The sequence below is a fragment of the Mus musculus genome, chromosome 6, assembly GCF_000001635.26.
Source record: "Mus musculus strain C57BL/6J chromosome 6, GRCm38.p6 C57BL/6J".
Classification (NCBI taxonomy): domain Eukaryota; kingdom Metazoa; phylum Chordata; class Mammalia; order Rodentia; family Muridae; genus Mus; species Mus musculus.
Genome location: NC_000072.6, coordinates 8,038,112 through 8,058,678, shown reverse-complemented (window position 1 = coordinate 8,058,678; position 20,567 = coordinate 8,038,112). Strand labels below are relative to the sequence as shown.

Sequence of the window (20,567 nt, the reverse complement as noted above, 5' to 3'; positions counted from 1 at the left end):
GACTTAAAGGTGAGAAAAAGATAAGACATAGATATATATGAGACCTTGGTCTGATCACCAACATGAGGTCAGTTTACATGTGCTCATATCCTTCATCTCTAAGTCCAGTGTCAGTTTTCTTCCTTCTATTATCTGGGATTTACTTTTTTATTAAATCTTTTACTTATTTATTTACACTCCAGATTTTATCGCCCCCATCCACCCTCTGATTTTTCCACATCCCATACTTCCTCCCCACCCCACCCCCGGTCTCCACGAGGATGTTCCTGACAACCCCAACCCCCACCCCACCTGACCTCAAAACTCACTGGGAATTCCAGTGTCTTGAAGGTTAGGTGCATCATCTCTGACTGAACCCAAACCCGGTATTCCTGTGCTATGTGTTGGGGGCCTCATATCAGCTGGTATATGCTACCTAGTAGGTGGTCCAGTGTTTGAGAGATCTCAGGGGTCCAGATTTATTGAGACTGCTGGTCCTCCTCCTCAGCTTCTTTCAGCTTTTCTCTAATTCAACCACAGGGGTCAGCTGCTTCTGTCAAGTGGCTGGATGCAAATATCTCCACCTGACTCTTTCAGCTGCTTGTTGGGTCTTTTGGAGGGCAGTCGTGATAGGTCCCTTTTTGTGAGTGCTCCATAGCCTAAGTAATAGTGTCAGGCCTTGGGACCTCCTCTTGAGCTGGATCCCACTTTGGGCTTGTTGCTGGACCTTCTTTTCCTCATGGTCCTCTCCATTTCCATCCCTGCAGTTCTTTCAGACAGAAACAATTATGGGTCAGAGTTTTAACTATGGGATGGCAACCCTTGATGCCCAGTCTTCAGAGGTGGGCTCTCTAAGTTCCCTCTCCCTACTGTTGGGCATTTCATCTAAGGTCCCTCCCTTTGAGTCCTGAGAGTCTTTTACCTCCCAGGTCTCTAGTGCATTCTGGAGGGTGCCCCCAACCTCCTATCTCCCAAGGTTGCCTGTTTCCATTCTTTCTGCTGGCCCTCAGGGCTTCAGTCCTTTTCGATCACCTAATACCATATCAGGTTCTCCTCTTCCCTCCAACTCCCCCATCCACTTTCCCTCCCAGGTTCCTCCCTCCCTTCCCACTCATGATAGATTTCTTCTCCCTCCCATGGAGAACTAAAGCGTCCTCACTTGGGCCCTTCAGCTTGTTGAGCTTTTTGAATTCTGTGCACTGTATCTTGGGTATTCTGTACTGTTTATTTCTCTAATATCTACTTATTAGTGAGTACATACCATGCATGTCCTTTTGAGTCTGAGTCACCTCACTCAGGATATTTTCTAGTTCCATCCATTTCCCTGTGAAGGTCAGGATGTGCTCGTTAGCTCTGGCTGTACTGGAACTCATTCTGTAGACCAGGCTCATTCTTAATAGCTGAGTAGTATTCCATTGTGTAAATGAACCACATTTTCTGTATCCATTCTTCTGTTGTGGGACATCTGGGTTGTTTCCAGCTTCTGGCTATTACAAACAAGGCCTTGATGAACATAGTGGAACATGTGCTCCTGCGGCACGGTGGGGCATCTTTTGTGTATATTCCCAAGCATAGTATTGCTGGGTCTTCAGTTAGACCTATTTTCAATTTTCTGAGAAACCTCCAGATTCATTTCCAGAGCGGTTGTACCAGTTTGCAATCCCACCAGCAATAGATGAGTGTTCTTTTTCTACATCTTTGCCAACACGTGTTGTCACCTGAGGTTTTGATCTTAACTATTCTGATTGGTGTAAGGAGGAATCTCAGGGTTGTTTTGATTTGCGTTTCTCTGATCGTTAAAGACTGAACATTTCTTTAGGTGCTTCTCCGCCATTTGAGATTCCTCTGTTGTTAATTCTACATTCAGTTCTAGACCCCATTTTTGATTGGGTTGTTTGGTTGATTATCCTCGGTGGATTTAGTCTTTATTTCCTCTCCCCCTAAGGCTGCTAAGTTGTCGTTGAATCAGCTTCAGATTTGAATTATTTCATATATAAAAACACTTTGTAACATTTTTGGTGGGAGTTCTTAAATAGTGATATTTTGAATTCTTCCTTTCCAATTTGTATCCTTTTGACTTCCTTTTGTTGTCTAATTGCTCTGGCTAGGACTTTGAGAACTACATTGAATAGGTAGGGAGAGAGTGGGGTTTATCTATCTTGTTGATTCTCTCAAAGAACCAGCTCCTGGTTTGGTTGATTCTTTGTATAGTTCTTTTTGTTTCTATTTGGTTGATTTCAGCCCTGAGTTTGATATTTCCTGCCTTCGACTCCTATTGGGTCTATTTGCTTCCCTTTGTTCTAGAGCTTTCAGGTGTGCTGTTAAGCTGCTAGTGTATGCTCTCTCCAGTTTATTTTTGGAGGCACTCAGAGCTATGAGTTTTTCTCTGAGCACTTCTTTCATTGTGTCCCATAAGTTTGGAAATGTTGTGGCTTCATTTTTCACTACATTCTAAAAAGTCTTTAATTTCTTTCTTTCTTTCTTTCTTCCTTGTTCAAGTTACTGTTGAGTAGAGTGCCATTCAGCTTCCATGTGCATGTGGGCTTTCTATTATTATTGTTAGTGAAGACCAGCCTTGTCATTGATGATTTGATAGGATGCATGAGATTATTTCTTTTTTTTCCATTTTTTATTAGGTATTTAGCTCATTTACATTTCCAATGCTATACCAAAAGTCCCCCATACCCACCCACCCCCACTCCCCTACCCACCCACTCCCCCTTTTTGGCCCTGGCGTTCCCCTGTACTGGGGCATATAAAGTTTGCGTGTCCAATGGGCCTCTCTTTCCAGTGATGGCCGACTAGACCATCTTTTGATACATATGCAGCTAGAGTCAAGAGCTCCGGGGTACTGGTTAGTTCATAATGTTGTTCCACCTATAGGGTTGCAGATCCCTTTAGCTCCTTGGGTACTTTCTCTAGCTCCTCCATTGGGAGCCCTGTGATCCATCTAATAGCTGACTGTGAGCATCCACTTCTGTGTTTGCTAGGCCCCGGCATAGTCTCACAAGAGACAGCTACATCTGGGTCCTTTCGATAAAATCTTGCTAGTGTATGCAATGGTGTCAGCGTTTGGATGCTGATAATGGGGTGGATCCCTGGATATGGCAGTCTCTACATGGTCCATCCTTTCATCTCAGCTCCAAACTTTGTCTCTGTAACTCCTTCCATGGGTGTTTTGTACCCACTTCTAAGGAGGGGCATAGTGTCCACACTTCAGTCTTCATTTTTCTTGAGTTTCATGTGTTTAGGAAATTGTATCTTATATCTTGGGTATCCTAGGTTTTGGGCTAATATCCACTTATCAGTGAGTACATATTGTGTGAGTTCCTTTGTGAATGTGTTACCTCACTCAGGATGATGCCCTCCAGGTCCATCCATTTGGCTAGGAATTTCATAAATTCATTCTTTTTAATAGCTGAGTAGTACTCCATTGTGTAGATGTACCACATTTTCTGTATCCATTCCTCTGTTGAGGGGCATCTGGGTTCTTTCCAGCTTCTGGCTATTATAAATAAGGCTGCTATGAACATAGTGGAGCATGTGTCCTTCTTACCAGTTGGGGCATCTTCTGGATATATGCCCAGGAGAGGTATTGCGGGATCCTCCGGTAGTACTATGTCCAATTTTCTGAGGAACCGCCAGACTGATTTCCAGAGTGGTTGTACAAGCTTGCAATCCCACCAACAATGGAGGAGTGTTCCTCTTTCTCCACATCCACGCCAGCATCTGCTGTCACCTGAATTTTTGATCTTAGCCATTCTGACTGGTGTGAGGTGGAATCTCAGGGTTGTTTTGATTTGCATTTCCCTGATGATTAAGGATGTTGAACATTTTTTCAGGTGCTTCTCTGCCATTCGGTATTCCTCAGGTGAGAATTCTTTGTTCAGTTCTGAGCCCCATTTTTTAATGGGGTTATTTGATTTTCTGAAGTCCACCTTCTTGAGTTCTTTATATATATTGGATATTAGTCCCCTATCTGATTTAGGATAGGTAAAGATCCTTTCCCAATCTGTTGGTGGTCTTTTTGTCTTATTGACGGTGTCTTTTGCCTTGCAGAAACTTTGGAGTTTCATTAGGTCCCATTTGTCAATTCTCGATCTTACAACACAAGCCATTGCTGTTCTGTTCAGGAATTTTCCCCCTGTGCCCATATCTTCAAGGCTTTTCCCCACTTTCTCCTCTATAAGTTTCAGTGTCTCTGGTTTTATGTGAAGTTCCTTGATCCACTTAGATTTGACCTTAGTACAAGGAGATAAGTATGGATCGATTCACATTCTTCTACATGATAACAACCAGTTGTGCCAGAACCAATTGTTGAAAATGCTGTCTTTCTTCCACTGGATGGTTTTAGCTCCCTTGTCGAAGATCAAGTGACCATAGGTGTGTGTGTTCATTTCTGGGTCTTCAATTCTATTCCATTGGTCTACTTATCTGTCTCTATACCAGTACCATGCAGTTTTTATCACAATTGCTCTGTAGTAAAGCTTTAGTTCAGGCATGGTGATTCCACCAGAGGTTCTTTTATCCTTGAGAAGAGTTTTTGCTATCCTAGGTTTTTTGTTATTCCAGATGAATTTGCAAATTGCTCCTTCTAATTCGTTGAAGAATTGAGTTGGAATTTTGATGGGGATTGCATTGAATCTGTAGATTGCTTTTGGCAAGATAGCCATTTTTACAATGTTGATCCTGCCAATCCATGAGCATGGGAGATCTTTCCATCTTCTGAGATCTTCTTTAATTTCTTTCTTCAGAGACTTGAAGTTTTTATCATACAGATCTTTCACTTCCTTAGTTAGAGTCACGCCGAGATATTTTATATTATTTGTGACTATTGAGAAGGGTGTTGTTTCCCTAATTTCTTTCTCAGCCTGTTTATTCTTTGTGTAGAGAAAGGCCATTGACTTGTTTGAGTTAATTTTATATCCAGCTACTTCACTGAAGCTGTTTATCAGGTTTAGGAGTTCTCTGGTGGAATTTTTAGGGTCACTTATATATACTATCATATCATCTGCAAAAAGTGATATTTTGACTTCCTCCTTTCCAATTTGTATCCCCTTGATCTCCTTTTGTTTTCGAATTGCTCTGGCTAATACTTCAAGTACTATGTTGAAAAGGTAGGGAGAAAGTGGGCAGCCTTGTCTAGTTCCTGATTTTAGTGGGATTGCTTCCAGCTTCTCTCCATTTACTTTGATGTTGGCTACTGGTTTGCTGTAGATTGCTTTTATCATGTTTAGGTATGGGCCTTGAATTCCTGATCTTTCCACGACTTTTATCATGAATGGGTGTTGGATCTTGTCAAATGCTTTTTCTGCATCTAACGAGATGATCATGTGGTTTTTGTCTTTGAGTTCGTTTATATAATGGATTACATTGATGGATTTTCGTATATTAAACCATCCCTGCATCCCTGGAATAAAACCTACTTGGTCAGGATGGATGATTGCTTTAATGTGTTCTTGGATTCGGTTAGCGAGAATTTTATTGAGGATTTTTGCATCGATATTCATAAGAGAAATTGGTCTGAAGTTCTCTATCTTTGTTGGATCTTTCTGTGGTTTAGGTATCAGAGTAATAGTGGCTTCATAAAATGAGTTGGGTAGAGTACCTTCTACATCTATCTTGTGAAAAAGTTTGTGCAGAACTGGAATTAGATCTTCTTTGAAGGTCTGATAGAACTCTGCACTAAACCCGTCTGGTCCTATTTCAATCTTCTTGTATCTGATGAGGCCTGTTTTGTGACCAATTATATGGTCACTTTGGGAGAAGGTTCCGTGAGGTGCTGAGAGGAAGGTATATTCTTTTGTTTTAGGATAAAATGTTCTATAGATATCTGTTAGATCCATTTGGTTCATAACTTCTGTTAGTTTCACTGTGTATCTGTTTAGTTTCTATTTCCATGATCTGTCCATTGCTGATAGTGGGGAGTTGAAGTCTCCCACTATTATTGTAGGAGGTGCAATGTGTGCTTTGAGCTTTAGCTAAGTTTTCTGGTTTTTTGTTTTGTTTTTGTTTTTTGTTTTTTTGTTTTGTTTTGTTTTTTTTTTTTGAATGTGAGTGCCTTTGCATTCGGAGCATAAATATTCAGAATTGAAAGTTCATATTGATCGATTTTTCCTTTGATGAGTATGAAGTGTCCCTCCACATCATTTTTGATAACTTTAGGATGAAAGTTGATTCCATTCGATATTATAATGGCTACTCCAGCTTGTTTCTTGGGACCATTTGCTTGGAAAATTGTTTTCCAGTCTTGCACTCCATGGTAGTGTCTGTCTTTGTCACTGAGTTGGGTTTCCTGTAGGCAGCAAAATACTGTGTCCTGTTTAACTATCCAGTCTGTTAGTCTATGTCTTTTAGTTAGGGAATTGAGTCCATTGATGTTAAGAAATGTTAAGGAAAAGTGATTGTTGCTTCCTATTATTTTTGTTGTCAGAGGCGGAATTATGTTTATGTGGCTATCTTTTCTTTGGTTTGTTAAAAGAAGATTATTTTCTTTCTATTTCTAGGGTATAATTTCCCTCCTTGTGTTGGAGTTTTCCATTTATTATCCTTTGTAGGGCTGGGTTCGTAGAAACATATTGTGTAAATTTGTTTTTGTAATGGAATACATTTGGTTTCTCCATCTATGGTAATTGAGAGTTTTGCTTGGTATAGTAGCCTGGGCTGGCATTTGTTTTCTCTTAGGGTCTGTTTGACATCTGTCCAGGATCTTCTGGCTTTCACAGTCCTTGGCGAGAAGTCTGGTATAATTCTGATAGGCCTGCCTTTATATGTTACTTGACGTTTTCCCCTTACTGCCTTTAATATTCTGTCTTTGTTTAGTGAATTTGGAGTTTTAATGATTATTATGTGATAGGAGGAATTTCTTTTCTGGTCCAATCTATTTGGAGTTCTGTAGGCTTCTTGTATGTTCATGGGCACATCTTTATTTAAATTAAGGAAGTTTTCTACTATAATTTTGTTGAAGATATTTACTGGCCCTTTAACTTGGGAATCTTCACTCTCTTCCATACCTACTATCCTTAGGTTTGATCTAATTGTGTCCTGGATTTCCTGGATATTTTGGGTTAGGAGCTTTTTGCATTTTGTATTTTTTTTTTTGGTGTATGTTGTATTTTCTATGGTATCTTCTGCACCTGGGGTCCTCTCTTCTACCTCTTGTATTCTGTTGGTGATGCATCTATGACTCCTGGTTTCCTTCCTAGGTTTTTTATCTCCAGGGTTGTCTTCCTTTATGATTTCCTTGTTGCTTCTATTTCCATTTTTAGATCTTGGATGGTTTTGCTCATGTCATTTGCCTGTTTGATTGTGTTTTCCTGTAATTCTTTGAGGGATTTTTGTGTTTCCTCTTTAAGAGGTTCTACCTGTTTACCTGTGTTCTCCTGTATTTCTTTAAGGGAGTTATTTATGTCCTTCTTAAAATCCTCTATCATTATTATGAGAAGTGATTTTAGATCTGAATTTTGCTTTTCTTTTGTGATGTTGTATACAGGACTTGCTATGATGGGAGAATTGGGTTCTGATGATGCCAAGTAACCTTGGTTTCTGTTGTTTATGTTCTTATGCTTGCCTCCCACCATCTGATTATCTCTAGTGCTACCTGCCCTTGCTATATCTGACTGGAGCCTGTTTTTTTCTGTAATCCTGGTTGTGTCAGAATTACTCAGTATACAGCTGTCTCTGTGATTCTGGAATCCTGGGATTCTGAGATCCTGGGTGTGTCAGAGCACCTGGGAGTGGAGCTTCTTCTGGGTGCTGTGGGACTTGTTGAGCCAGAGTTTGTTCCCAAGGTCTCCCAATTATTCTTAAGCTTGGTCTTTTCATTGTGTCCTGAATTTCCTGGGTGCTTTTGGTTAGGAAATTTTACATTTTGACTTTTATTTGACAGTCGTGTGAATCTCTTCTATGGTATCTTCTATACCTGAGATTCCTTCTTCTATTTCTTGAATTGTTGTTGATACTTTCATCTATAATTCCTGATCTCTTTCCTAGGTTTTCTGTTTCTATGTTTGCCTCCATTTGTGTTTTCTTTATTGTTTCTACTGCTACTTTAAGGTCTTTGACTGCTTTATTCAATTCCTTCACCTGTTTGATTGTGTTTTCCTGTGTTTCTTTAAGGGATTTCTTTCCTCATTAAGAGCTTCTACCTGTTTACCTGTGTTTTCCTCTATTTCTTTCAGTGAGTTATTTATATCCTCCTTAAAAGACTCTATTATCTTCATGAGATAGGATTTTAGGTCAGCTTCCTGGTTTTCAGGTGTTTTGGTATATTCAGGGCTTGCTGTGATGGGAGAACTGGGTTCTGATGATGTCCACATATATTGGCTTCTGTTGCTTACGGTTTTGTGCTTGCTTCTCGCCATCTGGTTACCCAGGTGTTTGTTTGCTGGTCTGGTTGACTCTGTCTGGAGTCTGCCTCTTTTGTTTCTTGTTTGCCTCAGGTCTCCTGGTAGGCCTGCAGTCCTGGCTATAGCAGACCACCTGTGGGGCCTTCCAACTGGGACCTCTTCAGAGGGGCAGAGAAGCTGCTGATCTGTTGCCCTGCCTGCAGTAGATCTGGGAGGCCTTCAGACTGTTAGGTCTTCAGAGGAGCAGTCAAACTGTTGTCTTATGTGAAGACGTTCTCCAGGGAGGCCTACAGACTATGGTTTCTGTTTCCCTGTGTGCAGCAGAACTCCAGGAGGCTTTCAGTGTGTTGGGTCAGTTGTCCCAACACAGAGTACCCCCCAGAGGTTTTCAGAGTATGATGTCTGTTGCTCAGTTGCCCTGTGTGCAGTAGATCTCTTGGGATGTCTCAGGCTGTGGTGTCAGTTGCCTAACTGCTCTCAGTGCAGCAGATCTTCTGGGATGGCTCAGGATATGGTGTCTTCAGGTGAGCAGACCAGCTAGTAGTATGCCCCAGCAGAAAGGACCAGGCAGAAGGTGCCATGACTATTTCTAACATTTTTATTTGTTCATGGAGAGAATGCACCTCTTTCCACCAGTTTCAGCTCTTCATTTAGACTTGGGCAGGACTGATCCAGCCCAGCTAGTACACTTCCCATGGACTGTGATTGGGCTGGCTTTCAGGCCTGGCAAGTTTATTATCAGTGTTGATATGTTACTTCAGGGGCATGCTGTGAAATTTGGTGAGTGCTGCCTGGCAGAAGCCCCAGTATCTGTAGATATGAGCAATAGTAATTATTATAATACTCACACTGTCTCCAGACTAGTTGAACACCTTCTCAGACAGACGTCTAGGGCCTGTAAAGGAAGGGGAATTCATTCAACAGGGATGGATACTCAACCAACTTGAGCAATGGAATAAAAAACTTTGCCTTTTATATTTCCTGAATATTGCATATGTGCTTTAATTTTCTTATTTGAATAATGTGTATGATAATCGAACTGTCTCCTAAACTTGCTGTGAGATATATTTGATATGAAACACCATCAGAGGGATAATGTACTTGTTTATACTCTGTCAAATATATATGTATTTGTTTGTATAATATATATTATATATTATATACAATAAGTACATATAATTGTACATATTTATATATACATAATTGTCATAACTGTGAATAGCTACAATTTAATATATTATATTAATTGTATAATTGTATTATACACACACACATATATATCCAGTGCTTTGTTGACCCCAAAATGTTCAATACCTCACATAACAGTCCAGTGTGGGCTTACAGATAGTGGACAATTTTCCTCCAAGAAGGATGTCAGAGTACATTATCTTCCACTTCTGGCTTCCCCTCTCCATCACTAACTCCCTGCAGACTCAGATAATGAGCAAAGGACTTACTTCCTGAACATTCTGGTCAAGATGCACTATGTATTATCTCTGCTTACAATTTTGTTGTTGATGTTGTGGTTACACAGCTGGATTACTTGCAAGTGAGGCAGGGAAAGGTAGCTCAATCGTGCACCAAAAAGGAAAAATAACCCAAGGTTTGATGAAGTACTGCTGTGACCATAAAATACAACATAGCCATTTTCTAGGGAAGATGAAAATGTTAAAGTAATTTGTAAGTCTAAAGTATGTTGATGCTTTTGGAAGAAAACATGGGAGTCTCCATGGCAACTTGAAGGATGCTCTAATACTATGAAGTACAGTACTAAAACACAACTGGCAAGGGAAGAAGGGCCTAGGAGTTGATCCCGGTATCAATGTTCAGATACTCCATTTTCCTGTTGAAGGCACTCCAACATTTTCATAATTTTAATTATTTTTCTAATCTAAATAGAAGATAGTCAGATGGACTCTAAGCCAAACCCCAAAATGCCAACTATGTAGTGTTTTCTCACGTTGCTGACATCATGGGGTGAGGGTGGTGTTCAGTGGGATTGGCTATGGACCATTTGTGGCCTTCAACTTTGAATCCTTTTTTCTCCACCTCCCAAGTGCTAGAAATTCAGACCTGAAGCACCAGGCCCTACACAGTTTCCTTTTGCAGTGGCCAGTTCTTCAGATCAGAGCTGGGATGAAAGCTGGGATGAAACCTTCATGGGACCTGAATCATTACTGCCAGCTCATCAATATTGTCTGTATACTGTTAACAGTAATGGGCAATGACCAGTGACCATCTCCAATTTGCTTATCTACTATTGTTAATTCCACTGGTCAAGAATAAGAACACTGCCATAATTGAAAGCCAAATTTGAACAAACTTTAATTAAATACTGGCCAGGAAGATGCTCTGGCATGTTGAGTTTCTAAAAAAAAAAAAAAAAAAAAAAAAAAAAATGGCCATAAGACACATTTTGAACGGGCTTAAAAAGGCAAAATCTAAAATTCAGTGAATAACCCATCAGCTCCAATCAGGGGCAAGCATACATCCTGACATATTTTCTACTTACATACCTCCCTCCTACATCCAATTAGGGGTAAATGTACATCCTGACATGTTTCCTGCCCAGGTACCTCCCACCCACATGTGATCAAGCACATCCAGTGCACATGGGTCAAACAAACCTGTTTTGGGGAGGGGAACTAAACCAATAACCTCCAGCATTTAAATTTTCCCCCAGACTTCTCTTTAAACTACAGTGAACTTAAAGAAAAAATATCAAATCTCAAAGTACTTTTTGTAAAGGTTAATATGCACCCTACCCAAGGTTTTATAGAATTTCCCAATTCAAAAAAAATTGCAAAATAACTTGGCTTGATCATGGAGACAAGCAACTATACAGTGTGTGTTAGTGTCAAAGGTTTAAAATAAGATGAAATAATGTCACAAGCTAGAAAATTATATAAAATATTTAATTTGAACAGATATGTATTTAAAACTCCACCATGTTATAATAGTGCATACTTTATAATGGCAGTTTACCATAGGAACTACTCCTTTCTCTCCCCTCATCTCACCCTGATCTTTCTGTCCATCCTGTCTAATGAGTCAAGGAGTCGGGCTATATGTTTGCTCTCTTTCATTTTTGTAACAGATGGCATCTATACAAACCCAAGTGTAGTAGTGTCATGGACACATTTCTTTTAGCTGCTGTTATTGTCTTTATAGCCCATGAATTTTACTATTAAAAATTTATAACAGGGATTTACCTTTCTCCTATTATGAATGCCTGGTGGTTATTTATTAGTGTATACCATTGCCTCTCCTTATAGCAAGGTAAGAGGTATTTTACCACTCAGAGAATGGAGCTCCTAGTCAGAGCTGGGGCCATATTATGCTCTCCAAGTTCCATGTAGCATTTTGTTTAAGTGTTACTGCCCTAAGAGTCAGGAAACTAATGCATTCCTGAGTTTGCTCGGGGCTGCTCTTCTGAACACTTCCCTGGACCACTCCAAATTTAATTTGCATCTTGATGTTAACACTTGACACTTGAAGATGTGAGATATGTGCGGATGCCTTCTTTCCCTGGTAATCCAACACTAGAAGAGGCCAGAGTGTAAAAAGCAGTTGTTCTTCCCAGGTGCAGAGAGTGACCTTTGAGAGAAGCTACATTTATGAGAAATTGGAACGGGATCCAGCTGGTGCCTGAGGCAGCCTTGGGCAAGGCTGACCTTGAACAAGGCTGTACTCCCACAAACACACATTAAAAGGCTTATAAACAGCCTCTTGGCTGGCTTGCTGAAGGCTGTACTCTTCCGTACTACAAACTTCTCTGACCTATTGGCGAGTAGCCCACAATCTAGGTTAACTTTCAGTGTTCTTGCAAACATCTTAAGATTACAGGAGTTGACCTCTCTATATATGGTTTCTCAATTGAAATATAAATAAATATAGAAGAGAGGAAATAAGTCCCAGGTCAAGGTCATTACAAACTCTAGCAAAGGAAAGCTTATAATTGCTATTGAGAACTCTTGGCTCAAGCTGGCAGACCAGAAAGATAACCCCAGAATAATGTTTCCTTCATCTTGTGAAGAATTCTCTTGCATTAATGATGTTAGGGTAGGAAGGAACTGTGAGTCACTGTGCAGGAACCAAAGTCTCGATACTCTAGGGCAAGCAAGAAGAGCCAGGCATCGCAATGGGGGAAACAGAGGCACTAAATCCTACCTTTGAGACTTGAAGCAGGGACAAGGAAGGAAAAGAAAAAAGAAGAAAGAAAAAAGAAAAAAGAAAAAGGAAAAAGGAAAAAAGAAGGGAGGTTAATTTTTGACTATCACAGTTTTTTACTTTGCTTGTCTGGAAATTACACAATTCCCCCTCCTCTTTCAATATTTACTTTTGATTAAAATATTGACATCCATCTTATGAAACTCTAAAGGCAATTTTACCAGCTTTGTAGTTTTAACAGTGAGGGAGAAGGCTGTAATCCCTACCCTAACTCTGATACTGTTGTTTTCTATTTTAATCAATTTTAACTCAAGGCAAGATTTTATTTCTTAAAAAATATTCTCTGGGTTTATTTAAATTGATCCATGCATTTATCATTTTCCTTAGTCGGTTTTATATCTCAGAACTGGACTCACTCTCCTTCCACTTCAAGTACAACCCAGAGTTTCCTTTTAAAAACATGTCCATCAGAACAACTCTCTGCTCATCTTACTTGAAAATGCCTTTGTTCTGTATTCTTCTTAAAATATATTATCCATGTCTAGATTCTTGGTAGCTATATAGCTTTTTCTCCCTGTGCATAGAATTTTCTCTGACATTTGATATTTATTATTGTCCTGAAGAAGTTACTCATCAGTCTGTTTCCCCCCCCCCCTTGGTAATTTGTCCTTTTCTCTATGTTTTTTGGAGAGTTTTTTTTTTTCTCTTTCTTTTTAATTTGGTGTTTAGCTATAGATTGTGTATTTAGATGTATATTTAATAGAATTCTTGATTTTTAGACTAGTATCTTTTATTATTTATGGAGATTTTTCTGGCATATGGCTTTTGACACATTTTTTGGTCCAATCTTTCTTCCCCTGGGCTTCCGTGAACCTTAGAGTACCGATTTGCCTTTTAACGTTTTCTTGTCTCATCTTCCTGAGTCATAGTGTTCTGTGAGCGATACTTTTCTAGTCTGCTTTCCAGTCCCCTGGAAAATCTTTTTTAGCTGTGTAAAATCTGATTAGGGTAGCTGGGCGTGGTGGCGCACACCTTTAATCCCAGCACTCGGGAGGCAGAGGCAGGTGGATTTCTGAGTTTGAGGCCAGCCTGATCTACAGAGTGAGTTCCAGGACAGCCACCAGGGCTATACAGAGAAACCCTGTCTCGAAAAACCAAAAGAAAAAAAAGAAAATCTGATTAGGGAAAGAATTTACTCTATACTACTTCCTCACTTAAAAGGCTTCCATTGTCAGCCCAGAATGTTTCTCAACTGAGAACATAAACAATGCTAACAGCTGGAAGCTCTTCCGTGGATCCTGTTTCCTATGTGACTGTGCATCTCTCTCTCTCTCTCTCTCTCTCTCTCTCTCTCTCTCTCTCTCTCTCTCTCTGCACCCAGCAGGATCAGGGTTTTTCATCCGGGTTCTGACAACAAACTTACCCCTTCCCTTGAGTCTTTGCTCTGTTGTTCCATCTGCCGTGGCATTTGACATGACAAGCTTCTTCTCTTCATACAAGCCTTAGCTGAAGAATGATCTCCATAGCAACACCATCCCTGACCACACACTCTTCTCTTTTCAGAATTCCGGGTCATTCTATTATCCTGCTTTATTGTTTTTAATGATGATATCACCCTCTGAAGATATTTGTTTCATTTGATTTATAACCTGTCCTCTTCTAGTAAAAGGAAGTCCACGAGAGCAGAAATCATGTTCCTTTGATCTGCGCTTCTAGTCCCTAGTACCTAAAAGAGTGTCCAGTAGAGAGTTGGTCACTAATAAATATTTGCTTGATGAATAAATGAAGCAATGAATACTTGAATAAACATATAGAGGTTTCATGCAAAGTGTTAATATTTCCCTTGCAACTATGCTATTTGACCCTCAAAATGAGTCACTCATATACATGTAACTCAAATTACTGAATTCTGTCACTAGGGGGTTTCTAAACTTTTGAAATAATATTTTCTTTGTATCCTGGTGTTTAGTTATATAATTACTTTGCTTTTATGGGTAGATACACCTGACCTATTGACTGATTTTTTTTTTTTTTTTTGGAAGAAGCATTTTTAGTTTTCTTGAATGTTTAGTCGTAGTCACAGAATCTGTCACTTCCGCGTATTAGGATCACAGTGCATGTAATAATTAAGAAATGGCCTTGTTTGCTGGGAATAAACCTGAGGGTATTGGATCTATATGTTTGGTGTGGTTCTGTCCAATGATCATAAGGTATACATTCAGTAAATTCTTGATTGGCCCGACTCATAAAGATTCCTGTGACCAAAATTTTACCAATCATTGGTAGATTACAGAACAGCTAGTGGCCTGTCACTAGATCTTTCAACACTGCTAATCTTAACACTTTTCAGGGCCATCCAAGGTTAGTTAATTAGAAGGAAATGAGACGCTGAGAGATGGCTTCTTAGATTTTTCACGACTTTGTGGTTGTTGAGGGAAGTTTAGGCCTTGGGAAGGGGCAAGTTCCTATTTGTAGAGCTGACATTTAAAGAGCAGAGCTTGCACGTTCATTACAGCCCTCTGCATTGGCACAGATAGGAGCTTTTGTAACGCTGCTGTGGTTTATGAAACTATTCTGTAAATGCAGAAAATAAGTTTTTCATCTATTGGAATACTAGTCTCTATTCAAAGCTCCCCAACTGGCTTCTGCTGATTTTGAAAAATGGATTTAGTTGAGATAACAGTTTCTGTTCTGATTTTATGCTAGTTTTAAAAAGAAATTAATCTTCCTCAGACTCTCCATCTGTCTTCCCTTCCTAAATTACCTTAGTAGTGTGGTTTTTATAAAGTCAGCATTATATTTTCGGTGCTTTTCTGGTATGTATATACTTAGATAACATATATACACTTTTCACCATAGTGATAAGACCAGCTGTGCTAAAACGCTTTTCAAAGTAGCATTGGCTTCTATTTTTCATATCAAAAAATCAGTTTATATATATAAATTATTAAGTCCACGCCTCTTCCTGCTTAAAACAAAGGATGCTGACCCCATTGGCTCATCCTGACTAGCTGCACAAAGCTTTATTTCAGCAGTTCATTCAATAATGTTTTTGAATATGCATAACATTCTAGGTTCTTGATGCATCGTGACAAGAGTGGTAAAGATTCAGGACCTTATGGAAACTGCATCTTGTTTGCAATAAATAAAATAAATAAGGAAGTTAGAGAAAATATTTGAAGATGAAAACCCCTACTACAAGAAAAGAGAGAGACGGATAAGAAGCAGTACAAGAATGGAAAGATATGTAAAATGGATGGATCTGGGAATGGCCATCCCAGGATGAAAGATGAGTTCTGCCATTTCCATAGGTAGACGGTGCTTGGAGTGTGCAAAGCTAAGCAGAAGAAATGCCATTCAGGTAGGAACAGCAATGGGATGGGGAAGGAGATGTAGCCACTCAGGCTTGTAAGATCCTTGGCTTTCCTGAACAGTGAAGCTGGGAACCGCTGGCTGTGTTTTGAACAAATTTGTGACACTGTCTGAGTTTCTCTTGGAAAAAGCTGTGATCCTCTGCTGAAGATAGACTGTCACAGGGACAGGGCTGCAGTATGGACACCAGTAAAGGGATTCAGGCAATGGCAAATGGTATTTGAAGATCTATCAGACAACACTCCTTAGGAAAGGAAACATGCAACAGAGAACACTGTATTACAAGAAAATTGATGCTAGAATCACAAAACAGATTGCATATCTACCACTGGGTTTTCCTTTATTGAGCTTCACTGAACTAAATTTCTATCTGGACTATAAAACAAAACAAAGCTGCTAACCTGAATATGTATTTTAATATGCAGTTGCCAAGAGCAAAACTGGACTCTATCACTTTTCCTCTCTGCTCAAGTTATGATCATCAAATACTGAGATATTGTCAGTGAAATCACCAGATGTAGGGCACAGTTAAAAAGAGTTCCATGACATATTTGGCTTTCCTGAAATGAAGGTGTATTTATCTTCTTTTGGTCATCAACAAACACTCTGTAGTATACTTCATAATTTCATTGAGAGAGACCAGCTTATAAAGTCAGCAAGGCACATATCTGATCTGGGTGTCTATACTTGAGTCTTTCCAATTCCTCAGCTCTCAAAGATCTAGTCATACTAAGAACCTTTACGTTCCCTGTGAGATCTCAGATTTCCTGGATGCAGTTCTGTGTGAAAACTGATTTCTTTTCTTGGGGAGGACCCCTTAGCACACCCTGTGACCCAGTCAACTCTAATTCAGTTATCAGGGTTCATGGTAGATAACATCTTTTTTGGAAGTCTTTGTCTCCTTCCGCCTGTACTTTGCTTGGATTTCCATGGTACTTCAGATAATCCTAGCACAGGACTTCCTATATTTTAAATGATTGTTTTCTGCTTAACCACAAGATGCTGAGATAGCAGATGCCTTGTTTTATGGTTAGGTCTAGAACACCTAATGTATATCTGGTATGCAGCACTTTTTCATTACAAAAGGACCAAGTCCTCCTTACACTTTTCTGCAGTATCTTTAATTCTGCCCATCTTTCAGAGCAAATATTAATCAGCCTGTTATGTGCTAGGTATTGGTCTAAGTGCGGGAGACAGAAATGTCTGTGACATATAAAATCCTTTGTTTTGTTTAATGAAAAGATCAAAACATAGAGTGAGGTCAGTAAGAAGTTTCAGGGGATAAAAGTGCTTGCCATTAAGATTGGCAACCTCAATTTGATCCCAGGACTTGAGTGGTAGAAGGAGAGAAGTGACTTCCATGAGCTGTCCTCTGATCTCCACATACATCTTTGTCTCTCTCAATAAATTAATTTTGTGTGTGTGTGTGTGTGTGAGTGTGTGTGTAGCAAAAAAGAAAGAGATTTGACCTCTAGAATTGGATTTCTTGATCCTTGATTTTATGAAGATGTCAAACACAGCAACATCATTTTAATACCCATTGGCATGGTACTTATTTAATCCTTATTTAATATGTATTTAATACCTAGTAGAGTTGCTTCTAGCATTTTCACCTCATGATGAAATTTACAAATACAAATAGTCTAATTCTCTAAACTTCAGTTAAAAGCATTTTTCTTTAAATATGAGATGTCTGCTACACACATGCTCTCCTATGCTCATGGAGTAATGGGCTATGTTTATTTCAAAGGTTAGTATGTAAAGTAGGGCTGGGAATTAGTAATAATGAACTCATGTTCTAAAGGGAGTCTTCAGAGTCAGAGCACATGTTTATAATTTATCATTTCTCATTGCAAATGGGGCCAGCATTGCAGCCAGCTTCGTTAAGAGGAAACAATATTAAAGTTTAATCTTAGTATTTCACAGATGAGATTGTGAACTGGAACTAATCTTAATCGGGTTAGCTACTGTGCAAAATAAATGGTTTCCCAGAGTAACCAGCTAGAATTATGGTTACTCAATCGATTTTTCTTTTTAAGACAAGGTTTTGCTCTATATAGCCTTGTAGCCTTGGCTGGCCTAGAACATGCTGAATCTAGCTTCAGACTCACAGAGTTCCACCTATCTTTGCTTCCTGAGTGCTGGAATTAAAGGTGTATATTACCGTAATGTTGGTAGATTTTTAAACAAGAATCATAGTAGTGAGACTCTCATTGGAAGAATTTTATATTTTGTCAAAATGCTCCCCATAGTAGCAATGTTAATTTTAATTTTCCTAGAGTTCCTGGTCCTTCAGGGTCAGAATGGGCTGCTACCAGGTGGCTGGGGTCTGGACTGGATGTGGGTACAGAGAAAGGAGCCAAGGAATATTAAGATCTAGAGCCTAGATGAGTGACAGAATGGAGTTGGCATCTTCTGAATTTGAGGGATAGTGAAAGGAGAGTGGGTGTGGCCAGGGTGGTAGAACATAGAGGCTTAACTCTTGTTCTATAAGGACAAGCCTCCCCGGACCTCCTCAGGAACAGGGGACAGGAATATTGGTTTCAGGGGAGAGAGCAGGATATGCAAGTTTTATCTCACAATATAGGCGGCATTTAAATTGTTGTGCTAGATGAGGCATACAAGTGTATTTAGAGAAGAGAAGAAACCCTAGGTTTGGAACCAGCATCCTAGAGTCTTTGGAGAGTTCTATGTGAAAGAAGATCCATAAGTGTGGGTCATTGAGATAAGTAGTCAGTGAGGTGGACAGAAAGCCAGAGGTACCCAGGAGCCAAGTAAAGATGAGTTTTAAGGTTTTTGGTGTCAGTGCTGCTGTTTCGATGAGAATTGAAGCATCATCAGAAAATATGGCAGCCATGGTGACCCTGCCAGGAGTTGTTCATATTCATATGGGGTGGGTGGGGGAGGGGTACACTAATTATGAATCTGGATCCAGGGATTATGGCGAATATTTGGATTATTCTTATTTTACCGGTTATTTTTAAAATGTTTAAAACTTGAGAGTGATAAGAAAGGAAGGAAAGACAGAATATATAGGCAACATTTGAAAAGCAGGACACAGACCTGGAGTAGTGGGAAATTATATGTGTGATTAAGGAAGGTATATTTTAAGATCGAGAGACAACATAGTATGTTATATAGTGATAAGAATAGCCTGTGAAATAAAAGTTTGATGCCAAAGAGAAAGGAGTTGCCCCACATGTCTTGACCCCATCCTGCCCACACCCAACATGAGAATTAATTCTACAACATTACTAATGACACTCAACTGTCTCCCTGGGCATTCCTGGGAATGGAAGCTTTTTATCTTATTGTATGTGTGCCAATGGCTTTATAACAAAACCAAGAAGATTTCTGTCTTAATTAAAGGTTTCCACTGCTGCAATAAACACTATGACCAAAAGAGCAAGTTGGAGAGGAAAGGGTTTATTTGGCTTACACTTCCTTAGCTCGGTTCATCACTGAAAGAATTCAAGACAGGAACTCAAGCAGGACAGGAACCTGGAGGCAGGAGCTGATGCAGAGACCATGGAGGGGTGCTGCTTACTGGCTTGCTCATCATGGCTTGCTCAGCCTGCTTTCTTATCGAAAGATACCCACCCAGGGAATGAATGGCACTACACACAATGGGCTGGGCCTCCCCCACTGATCACTAATTGAGAAAATGCCTTACAACTGGATCTCATGGAGGCATTTTCGCAACTGAATCTTCTACCATTCTGATGACTCTAACTTGTGCCAAGTTGACACACAGAACCAGCCAGTACACTGTCTTACTTTAAATTAGGAAACAAAACATACCTAGTTCATACCATACAACTTTGTAAACGTCCCCTTTTCCCCTTCAGTCCTGCCTCAGGGAAGGCATCACTGCTCACAGCTTGGTGTGAGCCTCCTTTCATTTCTTTCAATTAGATGTGCATAGTCTCATGTAGGCAGGTGGAATCTTTTGATATCATTCTGTCCTGGGTTTCCAGCTTGATTTCCTTCTCTCACTGTAACCTAGACACCCTCCAAGTCAATGTATACTCTATAGTAGTTGTATTGGCTGGTTTTGTGTGTCAACTTGACCCAGGCTAGAGTTATCATAGAGAAAGGAGCTTCAGTTGGGAAAGTGCCTCCATGAGATCCAGCTGTGGGGCATTTTCTCAATTAGTGATCAAGGGCAGGGAGGGCCCCTTGTGAGTGATACCATCTCTGGGCTGGCAGTCTTGGATTCTATAAGAGAGCAAGCTGAGAAAGCCAGGAGAAGCAGGCCAGTAAGTAACATCTCTCCATGGCCTCTGCATCAGCTCCTGCTGCCTAACTTGCTACATTTCCAGTCCTGACTTCCTTTGGTGATGAACAGCATCGTGGAAATGTAGCTGAATAAACCCTTTCCTCCCCAACTTGCTTCTTGGACATGATGTTTGTGCAGAAATAGAAACCCTGACAAAGACAGTAGTCTACTGTGTATTAAATGGATGTAACATTTTATACATCCCTCCCACCTTAAACAGTGCCAGAAAGAACTTCTCATGTTTTCTCAGTCTTATGTGAAGATTTCCATTCCACCCTGTTTTGTAAAGATTATTGCTAGAGCTGCGCTGTCCTCACCTGGGAAGGTTCTCTGCCCACTGTGGGTTTTTCTGTTGCTGTTAATTCTTTGATGTGTTTTTCTACTTCACTTTACACGTGAGTGTAGGCTTATAAAAATTT

At 39.9% G+C, this 20,567-nt stretch overlaps 1 protein-coding gene across 6 annotated transcripts in view; it reads left to right on the top strand.

Annotated features, from left to right (window-relative positions):
• The window catches only part of Col28a1 (collagen, type XXVIII, alpha 1), a 196,610-nt gene that overhangs the window by 135,031 nt on the left and 41,012 nt on the right, over positions 1-20,567 (top strand). The window lies entirely within an intron of this gene.